At 40.8% G+C, this 13,980-nt stretch overlaps 1 pseudogene; it reads left to right on the forward strand.

The window, feature by feature from the left end:
- Positions 1–793: 793 nt before the first annotated feature.
- Positions 794–2,577, forward strand: LOC149165347 (3-phosphoinositide-dependent protein kinase 2 pseudogene; annotated as a pseudogene).
- Positions 2,578–13,980: the final 11,403 nt, after the last annotated feature.

Genomic DNA, 13,980 nt, shown 5'->3' on the forward strand with positions numbered 1-13,980 from the left:
CAGTGACAGTGTGTCCAAGGAGGCACCCTATGATGATGCAGCTATTGTGGGTTTGGCATCAAGTACATTAAGGGAGTTATCTTTGAAGTCTGGTTCATGGGTGATTGTGAAAGATGTACATGCTAATGTGGGAGACCTGCAGGAGATTTTGTGTTGAATCCTCCAGACAAAGAATCTATTAAATTCCATAAAACATAGAGTGTTTGATATTTGGGATTGTCTTTTCACAATCTGTAACTTCTTTCACAAAACAGGGCGCCACAATGGATTGAAAGATTTGAGAAATATTTATGATAAAGTTCATATTCACACCTTGTTCAAGGATAAAGATAAGGATACTTCGGCTTTTCAATCTGAGGATGATTGATTTTTCGGTCATAAGTGACCTCTAAGGAAGATTGTCTAAAGCAGAGGTTTGACCGTTTTGTCGTTGCATTGGAAGATGTTTCCAAAGATGCGCTACTTTTCTTAAAAGACAAAGCCTTGGAACTCTTGAATTCCTTGTTTCTGTTTCACTGCAAAATATGGTACCCAAGGTTAAATGTTTTTCCTATATATTGTGCTCGGTCTTTTTCCAATGGATACCTTACACTTTGTAAAGTCACTGCTGCACAGAAAAAGATATATGGGAACTGAAAGATCTAGGACATCAAACAGCTCAGAGGATTGTTCTGGTTTCTGGTCCATTGCATTCTGTGCGAGAAATAAACCAAAATTTTCCAAATTTGGTTTCGTTTTGTCTCGGATGAAGCTTAATCAGTTAATCAAAGATGAAATTATTACCAGTTAGCGCATGGTGCCTTCAGGAAAATCCCTGATAGAAATAAATGGAGATTTAGTAAACATCGAGAGCATTGATCTTTTCTCGTTGATGGGATTGGTTCGTGGTGAATTGTCATTGGCAGACCAAGTAGCAAGGTTAAAAGTTCTTCGAAAGGTATGAAAATGTTACTATATACACCTGCGCCATCCGAACAGGGTTCTTTTCGTTCAAGACTTCCGTTCTATCCTCGTAAACTATCTGAGCAATCTTAGGATAAAAGTTAAATGTAATTTAATGTGGACATCATGCACTTTTAAACAAGAACGAAATTTTAGGTCATTGGTTTGGCACCGACGTGAATCATAATACAGATGGCGCTGAAGGAGTTGGATTTAGCCTTTTGGCTGATCTATATACGTCCACGTCCTCGGTATCATGCTAAATCGAATCCTCATGACCGTGAATGATGTTAAGGGGCGCATAAGAACGGGCCTACAATTTATTTCTCCGGAGCCTACAGAATCGAGACAATTGGATGGCGGAGAATTCAAGTAGCAGACAACAAAATCAGTGAATCTCCATCTGGCGGTTCGTTTGCAACTCGTGCCTAACCTCATGATATCTTCCAAGCAGTAAATACTTTATCTGATGTGTTTTCTCAGAAAGGGAGTTCATTTGTTCATAATATATTACAGAGAAGATCTAGGTTGCTTCCAGAAGAAACAGATGGATCCTCGGCTTTACTTAATTCACCGGTTCATATCACAGCTCTGAAATTTGAGAATTAAATTAACCAAGTTCTTCATGGCCTAAAAAAAAAACAGAGTCTCAAGAAGCAGAATATAAGTTTGCCCATGAAGAACTATATTTCCTCTGTTACTTACAATACCTTGTTGCTGGGAGAATTCATACATCCAGCAGTTGAATGCCATGGTGCTGCACGAATAGTCAGAGGCTGTGCAATTTATATCAGAGAAACTGGAGCACTTTGCCAAATAGTGGTGACCGGAATATACTCTTTAAATGTTTTCCTTTCTGCGCCAGTTATGATTCTTTTTATTTAAATTCATATTACAGTTTCAGGTGAAGATGATTTTTAGAGTTGGAAAGGGCTATTTTGTATACAGTAAGTCGAAGGCCTTAGCTGCGCTAAATGGTATGAGGATGGAAAACTCAAACAAACTGGAAACGATCTATGGGCACTGAGTTGCACTTTGTATCAGATGCTGTCTGACATATCACCTTTTAAAGATGGCAGTGAGTGGCTCACATTCCAAAGGATCATGGATAAAGGTTTCAAATTTCCTGAATATTTTTCTTATGAAGCATGGCACCTTATTGATTGTTTGCTGGATATGGACCCATCTAAAAGATTGGCTTCTGGCCCTGAAGGGTATGCTTCTCTCAAGAGTCATCCTTTCTTCAAGAGAGTTGACTGGGATAATGTTAGGGGTATGCTGGCTCCAAAGTTAGCCCCACCATTAACTGTTGACAAGGAAGATGAAGCTGAAGATGCTGGGTGGTTTCTTTCACATGCTGGATATGGTTCTACTAATGATGAAGCACCTCCCAAAGAGAAAGAGTTGGCCTCATCATCAGTGGCAGTAGAGAATAAGGAGCACAAGGCTAAATTTTATACTATCGATGCTTTTGACTCTAAATGGGAGAAATTTCTAGATCCAGGGGAGTTCATTGTGATGGTTTCATTGGTTAAGAAAATTCGGAAACTTTACAACAAAAAGATGCAGCTGATTCTGACAGACAAGCCGAAGTTGATATATGTAGACCCAGTCAAATTGCAAAGGGTGAGATAGTTTGGTTTGATAATCCTAAGGAGCTTAATGTCCAAGTGTTGAATTCTTCCAACTTTAAGATCTGTACTTCGAAAAAGACCACCTCATTTGGAGATTTGAAGACAGCAAGGAATACTCCAGTGACTTTATGTTCCAGTTGGGATTTATGAAGCTTTTTATTGGTTTGATGCTAATCAAGTTGGCTGTGATATGTAATGATAGAAGCAAGCTTCATCTTCTTAAAACTATTTAGGTTCCTAATAGCTGTACAAATGTCTGAAGAGATCATAAATTTAAGCAGAAAACGCTTCAAAGATATATAGGTTCTGTTTTGACATCTACAGCAGTTTCGTAGCGCGCTACGAAACTGCTGTAGAATGCTGTTTTGTGGAAAAACAATGAATTTTGATGATGAGGTCAGTTAATGGTAAAAGAAGGTCTCAAACTCAGGCAGGGAGATCATACATGGGTTTCATAACAACTTAAACAGTGACAGGTGTAGGTCTTGAAGGGAAAATAAAATATTTTGTTTATTTTCATAAAGTTTTCTCAAAGGCAATTTATGACCGAGCTACTAGGGTATTGGTGGAGTTACCAGAATGTTCGGTTGATACACCTGTTGGTCCTTAAAGTATCCAGATCATATAGCATATGGTGGTTATGCGTTGTTAATTGAAGGTTCAAAGAACTCGGAGTGTGGTCTTTAAATGATGAAGAGGAATGGAAGACAGGGGACCGTGGATATAGGGTGATTAATTTTATCAATTAATAAGTTGTCTTACAGCTAGCATCCGAGACCAGCTTGCTCGGTGAATGCTCCCTTAACATATCTTAGCCATAATGAAAATCATACAGCTGTCCAGCATCCAAGAAAGCATCAAGTCTGCGAGGAGAATGAAATTAGTATTTTAGTTGGATTAGGATTGTGTGTAATTTTAGTTCAGCATGTTTGTAATTAATGCAGTAGTTAAAAGCATGTAGGAGTAGTTAATAGCCACCTTCGAGGCTCCCCTCATGCTGGAGGAGGAAGCTCGAGGTGTTTTAGTTTGCTTGCCTATATAGGGATCAGATTAGAATGTAAAAAGGGTTGGACTGTATATACAAAAACAGAGTTTTTTAGAGCTTATGAAAAGACTGTTACAGTAATGGCAAACAGGGTTTTTTCTTCCCAAGATTCTCAATGCATCTTTTTGTTCAAATGTGATGGTGGTTTAGTTTCTTAATGTTCTTTTTACAGCCTTGTTATGGCACAATCCCTCAGAATTCATATTATATGCTCTGACTTCCTGTGTGCTTGACAAGCTGTGGGTTTTGGTGAAGCATGTTAGAACATCACTCAGAATTCATTTTTTAATGCTCTGACTTCCTGTATGTTCAGCAGGCTTTGATTTAGGTAAATTATGTTTGAACATCTGATGATGCAAAGAGCCTTGGCTTCCATGAGATGACTGTGATTTGGTTTATTAACTGTGAGAGACTCCATAGCCCAATGAAGACCAATTTGATGTATGTCCAGCCAGCTATATTTTTATAAATGTGTCAAGAGTTAGCCCTCTAGTGTTTGAAGGATTTTGTCAAGAGTCATGAGAGAGCCCTCTCTGATTAGGAAGGCTAATTCCTAATCTAAAGTATGGTCTGAAACAGTTACATGAGACCTTGCTTGGTTGCAGTCCCTAGTACTGGTTTTGTGATAACAAGTGGGATTTAACGTCCTACTAAGATAATATATTACATGTTCCATTTCGAATTCATCTTCCTGAACTAAGACCATTCCAATGGTGGAGTGGGAGGCGGCGAGGTACAAAAAGTAATCCTGGTTGTAGTTGGGAGGATGCAGCAACGGTGCATGGGTCAACGCGTGCTTAAGTGCATCAAAAGATTTCTGATCTATCTCATCCCAAGAAAATTGAGCGTTTTGTTTCAACAACTGAGTGAAACCCTTTGTAACCTCGGCGTAGTTAGGAATGAATCGACGTAAAAAGTTTGCTTTCCCCTGCAAACTTTGGAGTTGGCGCAAACTCGAAGGAGGAGGCAATTTGATGATGGCTTTGACCTTCGAGGGATCGACGCGGATACCGGCTTTTGAAACGACAAATCCTTGCAATCGTCCCACTTCTATGCAGAATACACATTTGTGTGGGTTCAACCAAATTCGATAATGCCGACACCTCATAAAAATAGCGCGTAAATGGACAAGGTGATCAGCTCGATGTAAAGAATGAGCAGGCAAATCATCGAGATACGGTTGCACAATGTGCTTGATGTCGTGAAACGCGTAAGACATTGCCCGTTGGAAAGTGGCTCCGGCATTCTTAAGTCCAAAAGGTAATTTGCAGTAAGAAAATGTCCCCCAAGGACAAATGAAAGCCGTTTTTGGTTGATCGGCAGGTAGAATATTGATTTGGTTGTAACCGGAAAAACCGTCCATAAAGGAAAATATTTCACTGCCGGCACAATCATCAATTATTTTATCGATATAGGGTGTAGGATAGTTGTCTTTTGGACAATCACGATTTATATCCCTATAGTCGATACATATTCTTATTGTTCCTTGTTTCTTGTTAACCGGAACAATATTCGATACCCAATCCGTTAACGGGATCGGATAAATGAAACATGCTTTCAACAGTTTCTCGACTTCTGCTTTAATCGCAGCCGCTTTCCTAAGGTGTATCTGACGCAGACGTTGCCGAACGGGTTTAGCGTCCGGGTAGGTCTTGATTTCATGAACAACAATGGAGGGATCAATTCCTGGCATTTCCTCATAGGACCAGGCAAACACGTCGCGGAATTCTTGAAATAAGACCTTGTATGTTTGAATTTCGTTAGCTGTACACGAGGCACCTATATGAATGTTTTCAATGACTCTGGTTTTGACTGAAATGTCGATGGCAATAGTTTGGGAAATGTTTCCCAAATTCAACTCTAAATCAGGATGTTTCATGGGATTCTGAGCGTCCTTGACATATTCAGCTGTAAAAATTGATGAAAAATCATTTTCAAAGTCATCACCCTCAGGTAAAAACGAAGATCTATGATGAAGATCTTCCCATGGTAGATCGTCTACACTTAGGATTTCGCGAAGTTGTTCGTCAGACGACACAACTTCGGGAAATGTTATCCGTTCCGAGGTTGACATGAAAAATGATTCCTCACGGACCGCATTCATTTGGTCGAATTGGGTTGAACTAGAGTCAGAAAAAGACTGCACGGCCTCATAAGCAATTTCATATGGACTCAAAGGCATTGCATTACCGAAGGAGTCTATTTCAGATTCAGATGGGACAATCCAAGGATCATCGTAAATAATAGTGTCTGAAGTAATCATATGAATGGATGCGAATGAAGGGTCTGCATTGATCGAAGGAAAGGGAAAAGTTCCCAGTAAACCGGAATCTTTAACCAATCCTACACCAACATCCCTGTAAGGGATAGTCATTTTACCGACATGCTGGATACTCTCTGAAGAGGCTGGGTCAGATGAAAAGTAAGCCAGCTGGTCTATCGTCACGATCTTACCATTATGTGGGAACTTTATAACTCTGAAGACCGATGACACAACCGCTATCATAGCGTAAGACCAACTGCGACCCAAAAGAAGGTTGTAGTCTAGAGGGGCATCAACCACCTCCACATCCAGACTAACGGTTTTTCCTTCAACCCCTATAGGCAAATCCTGTAGAATGCCAAACGGATGGAACCCACGGCCATCAAAGGCCTTAAGAATCGTCGGGGATTGGTTCAGTGAAGGAGAACCAAGCGATCTCCAACACTGAATCGACATAATACACGTAGAAGCTCCTTCATCAATTACAGTCCGATGAATAGGCCTGTTTTTTACTATCACTGGAATCTGGAAAGCCATTTGATGAGGGAGACGCAGTGTACTATTTTCTAGATCAAAGATTATCAGGTTCGGGTCCTGAACATCAACAGCTCCTATAGCCGACAAGAGTAATTTTCGTTGTGCTGGGCATGATTTCAGCACCTCCAAAGCCGACATTGCTAAGGGTGAAACAGCTAAATCCTCAACAATGTTATAATTCTGAGCTGCTCTCGCATGTGGATTGAAAGTAGACTTTCGAAGTATACCCTTGGCGGGCGGTTTAATTATCAAGTCCGGGTTAGGTTTCTCGATCTGTAGTGGATCGGAACCGGGAGCTGAGGTTGATGGATTAGAATGAGAAGATTCTGCTTCTTTGCCATCAACAGGATTCTTACTACCATAATCTTGCGATCGAGTCGCAATCCGTACATGAGACATCATCAATATGGGTTCTTCACTGGCACTCGAGGAAGAACCTATCCTTTTACTCTCCTGCTTTGGAAATGGATCTTTCAAAACAGCAGGAGTTGGGGAACCTTTAACGATTTTCACAACCTCTGCCCGATGAGGGCAATCTCTTGCGAAATGATCTTCTTCACAAATTAAACAAGGATAGCGAGGTTTGCGCTTTTCGTCGTTAGATTCCGACTTCTCTTTTTTCTCCTTTGGAGCCTTGTCTGCTTTATCCTTCTTCTTGCCTTTCTTCTTACCACCTTTTTTTGATTTAGTCGTAGATGACTCTACAGCATGAATATCGGCAGTAATTTCAGGAGAAGATTCTCCTGTCGGGGAGTCCGGTAAGGTTATTATTGGAGAAGAATTCTTTGAGGATTTCTTCTTACTTTTAGTATTCACCGTACCAATCATGCCATCAGCAGCATGAGACCCCGAAGGACCAGTAGCAATTTGATTCGACTTAGGAAGATCTGGGATCTTCTCGTGCAACGTACCCGACTAGGTGTAAACTAAGTCAAGGTACTGGGCTTGAGCAATGACTTGCTCCTCAGTAACTACTCCGGCCTTAGCTACATCTTCAGTAATCTTCGGTAATAATGATTTTACAAACCATTCAGCTAAGATTTGGTCCGGGATAAAAACTTTCACTAAGCGTCTTCGACGTCTCCATTCATGAATATGATCAGAAATATAAGTGGAGGTCGACTGTTTTAATGAAGTTAATAGCTCCGTGCCGTTATCATATCTGACCGGCAACTGAAAATGAGTTAGGAACGAGGTAGCTAACTGGCTAAAATTGTAAAAAGAGGCCCATGGTAACTCAATGTACCACTTGGCCGCGAGACCAATGAGCGTACGCTGGAAAAGACGTAAGCGGATCGAATCATCCGAGATAGAATTGGAAGCACACCAGAGGTGGTAAGTCATCACGTGATTGGACGGATCCTCTCCAGACTTACCTTCGAACTTGGGTATATCACTGGGCAACTTATTTGGCATTGGCGGCCAGAACGGAAGATATTGAATTGGATCGTTCGTTAGGCGCGTCAAGTCTGGTAAATCCAAAGTTGCGATAAACGGTAACTGCCGGTTAGGATCTCTAAAACTCTGGGTTACAAGACCAGTCCGAGGAGGAGGATATCCAGGATAACTAGGAACAGGAATCACATTAGGGATATTATATCCTCCTGGAAAACCAGGATTAACCGGACCATACTGGGGTTGTTGAGGTTGTTGATAAGTGTACCCAGGATACGGTTGATACTGGTAAACCGGTTGTTGGACAGCAGGACCGAATTGGTACTGTCCCTGGTACTGTTGGTGGGTAAATTGAGGTTGATTTGTTACAACAGTACTTAAACCAGGCTGCCCTACAGGCATCTGGACCGTGGTTTGAATCGTAGATCCGGACAACGGTAAAGATGTCTGAGGAGTGGTTGCAGAGACAGTAGAAACCGGAGCTGTCGATACTCCAGAAGTAAGTGCGGTAGATGTTGCGGTAGTTGCAGCAGCCGTTTGAGATGGAGTACTAGGTGCAATTGGCGGATGAGTAACTACCGAAGTTACAAAAGTTTGAACATTTGACTGGACAGGTTGCGGTTGCTGGGGTGGACCAGAAACTACGGGTTGTCCAGTTTGAGGTACCAACTGTATACTTGGCTGCAACACGTGTTGACCTTGTGATGGATCCCACACTATCATTCCGGGGTATTGACCCGTAACAGGTTGAGGATACTGAGATCCATAACCAGATTGAGGATAGGATTGATAACTGAAAGGCATAGTTCCCATACCTTGAACATATGACTGACCTTGAGGTGGTTGATAACTTTGACTCGAGTATTGACCTTGAGGTTGATAACCTTGGGGTAAATACTGATACTGGGGTTGACCTTGACCTTGAGGTTGATACCCTTGAGGTTGATAGCCTTGAGGTTGATACCCTTGGGGTTGATACCCTTGAGGTAAATATTGATACTGAGGTTGACCCTGGGGTACATATTGAGGCTGGGGTTGACCTTGAGGCATGTATTGTACCATGGGTACATACTGACCTTGAAGCTGCCCCCCAGACACAATTTTTGTACCTTGAGGTTGCCCCCCAGGCGTTAATTGAGGCTGCCCCCCAGGCGGTAATTGACCACCTTGAGGTTGAGAAACGGGAACTGAACCTGACATCATGTAAATGTCCCCTACACCCAACGGTTTATTACCATTGTTTCCAGCTAATAACCCATGATCAATGGGTTGAGGAGATGCCCCCGCAAAGGTACCAGAAAGTGATTGATACCCGGTGGGAACAGAAGGACCGCCGTGTAAGAAAGATTCAGGAGATTGAGTGAACACGGACGACTGACCAGACATATTCACAGGAGTATAAATACCTCCAGGTGGAAAAGGAGTACGAGGTGGAGAAAAACCTACCCCTGAGTTGTCTAAATAATTGGTTAATGAAAGGTACCAAGTAGTACTTCTAGGAGGACTGTAAAAGATAGATTCACGCTCCCTTAGATCAATAGTAGGTTGACCTTCAAGGGTAGATACGCCTAATTCTTCCTCTGGAGCAAGTTCTTCAATAGCTATCAAACCAGTAGGAAGGTTTTCGGTGATGACTCTTTCTACCCTAGGTGAATCTGGTACACTAGAAGTTGGAGTAACAGGTTCAGATATTTCAGGTTCTTCGCCTATATCACTAGTAGATGAAAAACTGCCAGCAAGCTCAAAAACTTCAACTGCTTTAGGATTATAACCTGTTTCTAGACTTTGGTAATCTTGATGGACTACCAACGAAGACTCTCCTTCTTCTGGTGAACCTACTCTACTGCCGCTAGGAGGAGTTACAAGGACCTTTAAACCTTCGTAATGACTTGGGACCTCTTGAGGAGATTCACCCTGAAGTCTACGGGATATTCTCAACAATTTGGCCACAGAAACAACCTCAGGAGACTTGCCCCGAAGTCTACGGGACTGTCTCGGTAATTCCGCCACAGTTAAAAACTTTTAACTACTACACACGCAAACAAAGTAAAATCTCAAAACAAACCACCTAAAGTCTCTAAAGAACCAAACAAATTTGAATCATACGCCTAAAGAATCTAGGGCGTCAAACCAAACACAAACAGTAGCCTTCCAGACCGAAAACACTAGTTGGAGATGAAACCCAACATCGCTGGATTCAGTACAGAAGTGGCGGGTGGAACAGTTACCCCGGCAACCTGCTTAATGAATAGACCGGCACAAGTTCCTCCACTTTAACCATCTCGAGTGAAGTGAACCCCCCGGAAAATCCAAGTGAGTCTAGCCGACGTCTGCTCCAGGTACAGTGGGATCTTCCCTCCACCGTCACCTCGGTAGAATCCTAAAGATAATGGTCACTAAGGTTACCAATCGCAACAAATGCACCTGGGGGAACAGTCTACACTCCGACAGCACGCAAGGGCAGAGTATCAAGCTCAATCCCCTTGCCGGTTCCTTGACAATAATCCAAGGTTTACCGACAAGTGACCCCTGGCTCCTCGACAATGGTTAATTCGAGGTTTACCTTTTGTAATACGTGCATGTCTGGCGTCGTTCCCAACGAGGGAGGATTGATCCCCTCACTGGTTCGGACACGAGCTCGTGCTTCTCCTTTAAGAGGAGCTTTCCCAGAGTACAAATGAGACAATTGGATTTATTCTATCACAAGATAAGCTACTTGTTTGGTTTTGTTGTCTTGGAGAGTTAATTACTCTCCTACTCCAAGACACTAGCCTGATCTAAATTGGTGTTTCAGAGCCCTAGTAAATAAAATTTACTATGTTGATTTTACTTTAAGTGTTAATTTTATGGTTTTTCTTAAAGACAAAAGGTGATGGAGATGAAACTAGTGGTGTGTAGACTTGACTCGCAACCACTATAAAGATGCACCTAAGATGATTTACACTACTTTTCTTTTTCAATGAATCTCCTAACTAAGAGAGTTGGAAAATGCAAATTTTATAGAAAACAACTTTCTTAGTAAAGACAATCAAAGAAACAATTCTCTTTATCTTTTCAAAACACACAACTCATGACCACTAATTACTCTACGAAATTTCCTTTTTCTCCCAAAAGTCTACAAATGCTACCAAAGAAAACTTTTTCCAAAATAATTTTTGTGTTTTTTCTATGTTAATAAAGCATGTAAAACTATTTTATCAAATCGAATTTAACAAATCTAAGACAATCAAATCAAATTCATTCAAAAGCAAATCAAAAGCAAATTTACCTAAAAGTAAAAATAATGAGGACAAAAGCCTACAAGGATGATTCCCGGATGTTTTACTTAGTCAAAATGCAACTAAGGATCAATTCATGCAGAATCATAAACTAACCAAAAAACAAAATCGAAATCTTTTTGTTCTTTTTTCTCAAGAATGGAATTCAAGGCTTTAACAAACAAACTTTTCGAGATTCGCAAAGAGAAGACACAAAGGTAGGTCTCTCACTAGGGTGACTTCTATGACAAGCCCGACTCCTAAGAGGACTGATCAAAACCAGGGAGATCCAAAGTTTGACAACCCCTAACGCCAAAGTCACTACAGGACCAGTTAAAAATCAAACCCTAAGGCAAAATCCCTATGAATTCCACCAAAACCCTCGACACTAACGGGACAAGTTCAGGTGAAGATCTTTGACAGTAAACTGATGGATCTGGGCAGTAAAAACAAAGTAAAAGAAAAATCTAAAGAGCAAAAAGCAAAAATTAAAATTTTCTCAAAATTGACAGGGGTACGTAGGTCATCTGTTCACACAAGCGCGGGTACGCACTGTGCGCAAAGACGCAGTGCGTAGAAGTACGCACTGTGTTAAACCCAGAGACTACGTACTGCTGGCAAAGCTAAGAAAAATAAAAAACTAAATTGACTCTAAGCTAACCCACCCAAATACACAGCTAAACAACCAAAAATCAGAAAACAAGCAATTTTTCTGAGACCAAAATATCAAATCAAAAAGAACTCAAACACATTAATGGAGTCCCCAGCGGAGTCGCCATTTTGTCACGCAGAAAGAGTCGTTAGTGCGGACACAACCGACCTTCCTAGAAAGCCTAAGACTCTCTAATGACAAACAAGACAAATAAGAGCAATCCTTCCCTAAATATGCTTTTACAATATGAGAAATCAAGTGTTTAGATCCTACCTGTATTCCAACGTTGTTGTAGTAGTCCAGCTCCGTTGATCCGGATGAGCTCCTCCTTCACTTCGAAACCTGCATTCACCAACAATCAAACGATTAAATAGCACCTGAATATCACATAAAATAAAACATATTTAACATATAGACCAAGGAGTATATGAAACAACTCATTAATAACAAATTGTTGAGAAGAATGGACTAATTTGTATTAAAAGGTAACAAAAGGAACCATTACAACCTAAGCCTTGGTGTTGTGCAAGCTCCTCCCAGGGTCCACAAGAGTTCTCCCTTACTCTGATCAGCTCACCCACCTCCCAATGGAAACAAGTAAAGATGGTAATCTCTCCTCACAAGCTTCTACAAGGAAGTCCTAATTCCAGCAGCATCTACCCTTAGGAATGTTCAGCTTTTTAACCTCTCCTCCCTTTGGCCCAATGCCTGTATTTATAGTGCTCTAGAGGAAGTTATTCAGGTCCACCATCAATGGGATAAGTCCCTCTTTGGATGGGATAGCTCCCTTATTGATGGGATAAGTTCCTCTTTGGTAGGGGTACATGAACCATCTGGAGGCACTTCATACACGTCAAACATACTTCTAGAAGACTCTAGAAATGACCACAAGTAACTTTTTTGGAGTGAAACTTGCGCCTTTTGACCTTTACAGGAGTACGCACCCATCCCTTTACATACAGAGTGTACAAGTACACAGGTATTGTGAACTTAGGTTGCGTACCCGTAGGTGAGGCTAAGAGAAACTGCGTACCAGAGATAATTGACTTTTAAATGACTTTTCTCTCTTTTTTGAAGTTTGACATGGAAAGCAGAGGCATGAGACTTGCCAAGGAGGATAGTATGACAGTGGATGGAGCCATACTAACTGCAGATAGTCATGGTGACATTTTTTAGTGTAACAGCCGCAGCAAGGGGGTAATGTAGAAATTTTGAATAATATAACACTTATTCACAGAGATTTTCCTAATTATACACTATTTGCGGAATGCTTGCATAATACATAACCTCCTCTACGTTGATCATCAATTTTGCGGAATTAAGAACAATGAAACATCAATCGCATGTGCACATTAACACAGTATGTACTGGGGAAAGAATACAGCTGAAAACCCCCAACTATCTGTATATTATAATGATAGAGAACATGTAACAATACATAGTACAATACTCCTCACAAGTACTCAGTACTATCTCCACCTGCTACACACAAACTAGCTCAGATCTGAATCAAGTCACAGGTTCAAATCTCCTTTATTGTCTATCTGCCTCAATTGTGCAATCCAAAGTGGGAATTGATCTGATCCAAGCTCGTTTTCCCTTTTGCTGTACTATGCAATCCTCATTGGAAATCTCCATCATTGATTGTGCAAATCTCATGCACAGCTATAGTCACAACTGATAGTAGTCTCCACCTCTAACACCTGTCTCCACTGAACTGTCCATGCACTGAGTTAACTGATGTATTCTTTTGTTGATTTATGAGTTAATAATTAGTGAAATAATTAATAATTAATTCACATCACTCATCACTAGTGTATTCTGCAGTTATACTAAATACAACTAGTTCAACTAAGTCAAACTCAACACAACTCCATCAACTCCTCAATCAACTCCACCAAACTCAATCACTTGAGTTCTAACTGAAGTCCATTATGCAATAGCTCAACTAACCCATTAGAAAATCATATTTCCTTCTGGCAGTTTCATGTGCCACATCCATAGCTCGACCTGAAGTGCTCCAAGAGGATAAGATAATGTTTATAGTCCAAATATTATTAAGAGCTAATAATATTCGATTGTTCTATTTTTAGCCTGGAAATATAAAAATAGAAGTCCATCTATTTTTACCAACATGACCAATCATCCACAAATAGCATCCTGCAACTCATAGACCATGATCCATATGTCTAAAAATAGACATAGTCTAAAAATAGACTTTGCACCAAAAATAGCCTGCAGGCACACTTAGTGAA

This window comes from Pinus tabuliformis, chromosome 5_1 (genome assembly GCF_031772625.1).
Source record: "Pinus tabuliformis cultivar Carrire ecotype Pingquan chromosome 5_1, CPIR1, whole genome shotgun sequence".
In the NCBI taxonomy this organism is placed as follows: Eukaryota; Viridiplantae; Streptophyta; class Pinopsida; order Pinales; family Pinaceae; genus Pinus; species Pinus tabuliformis.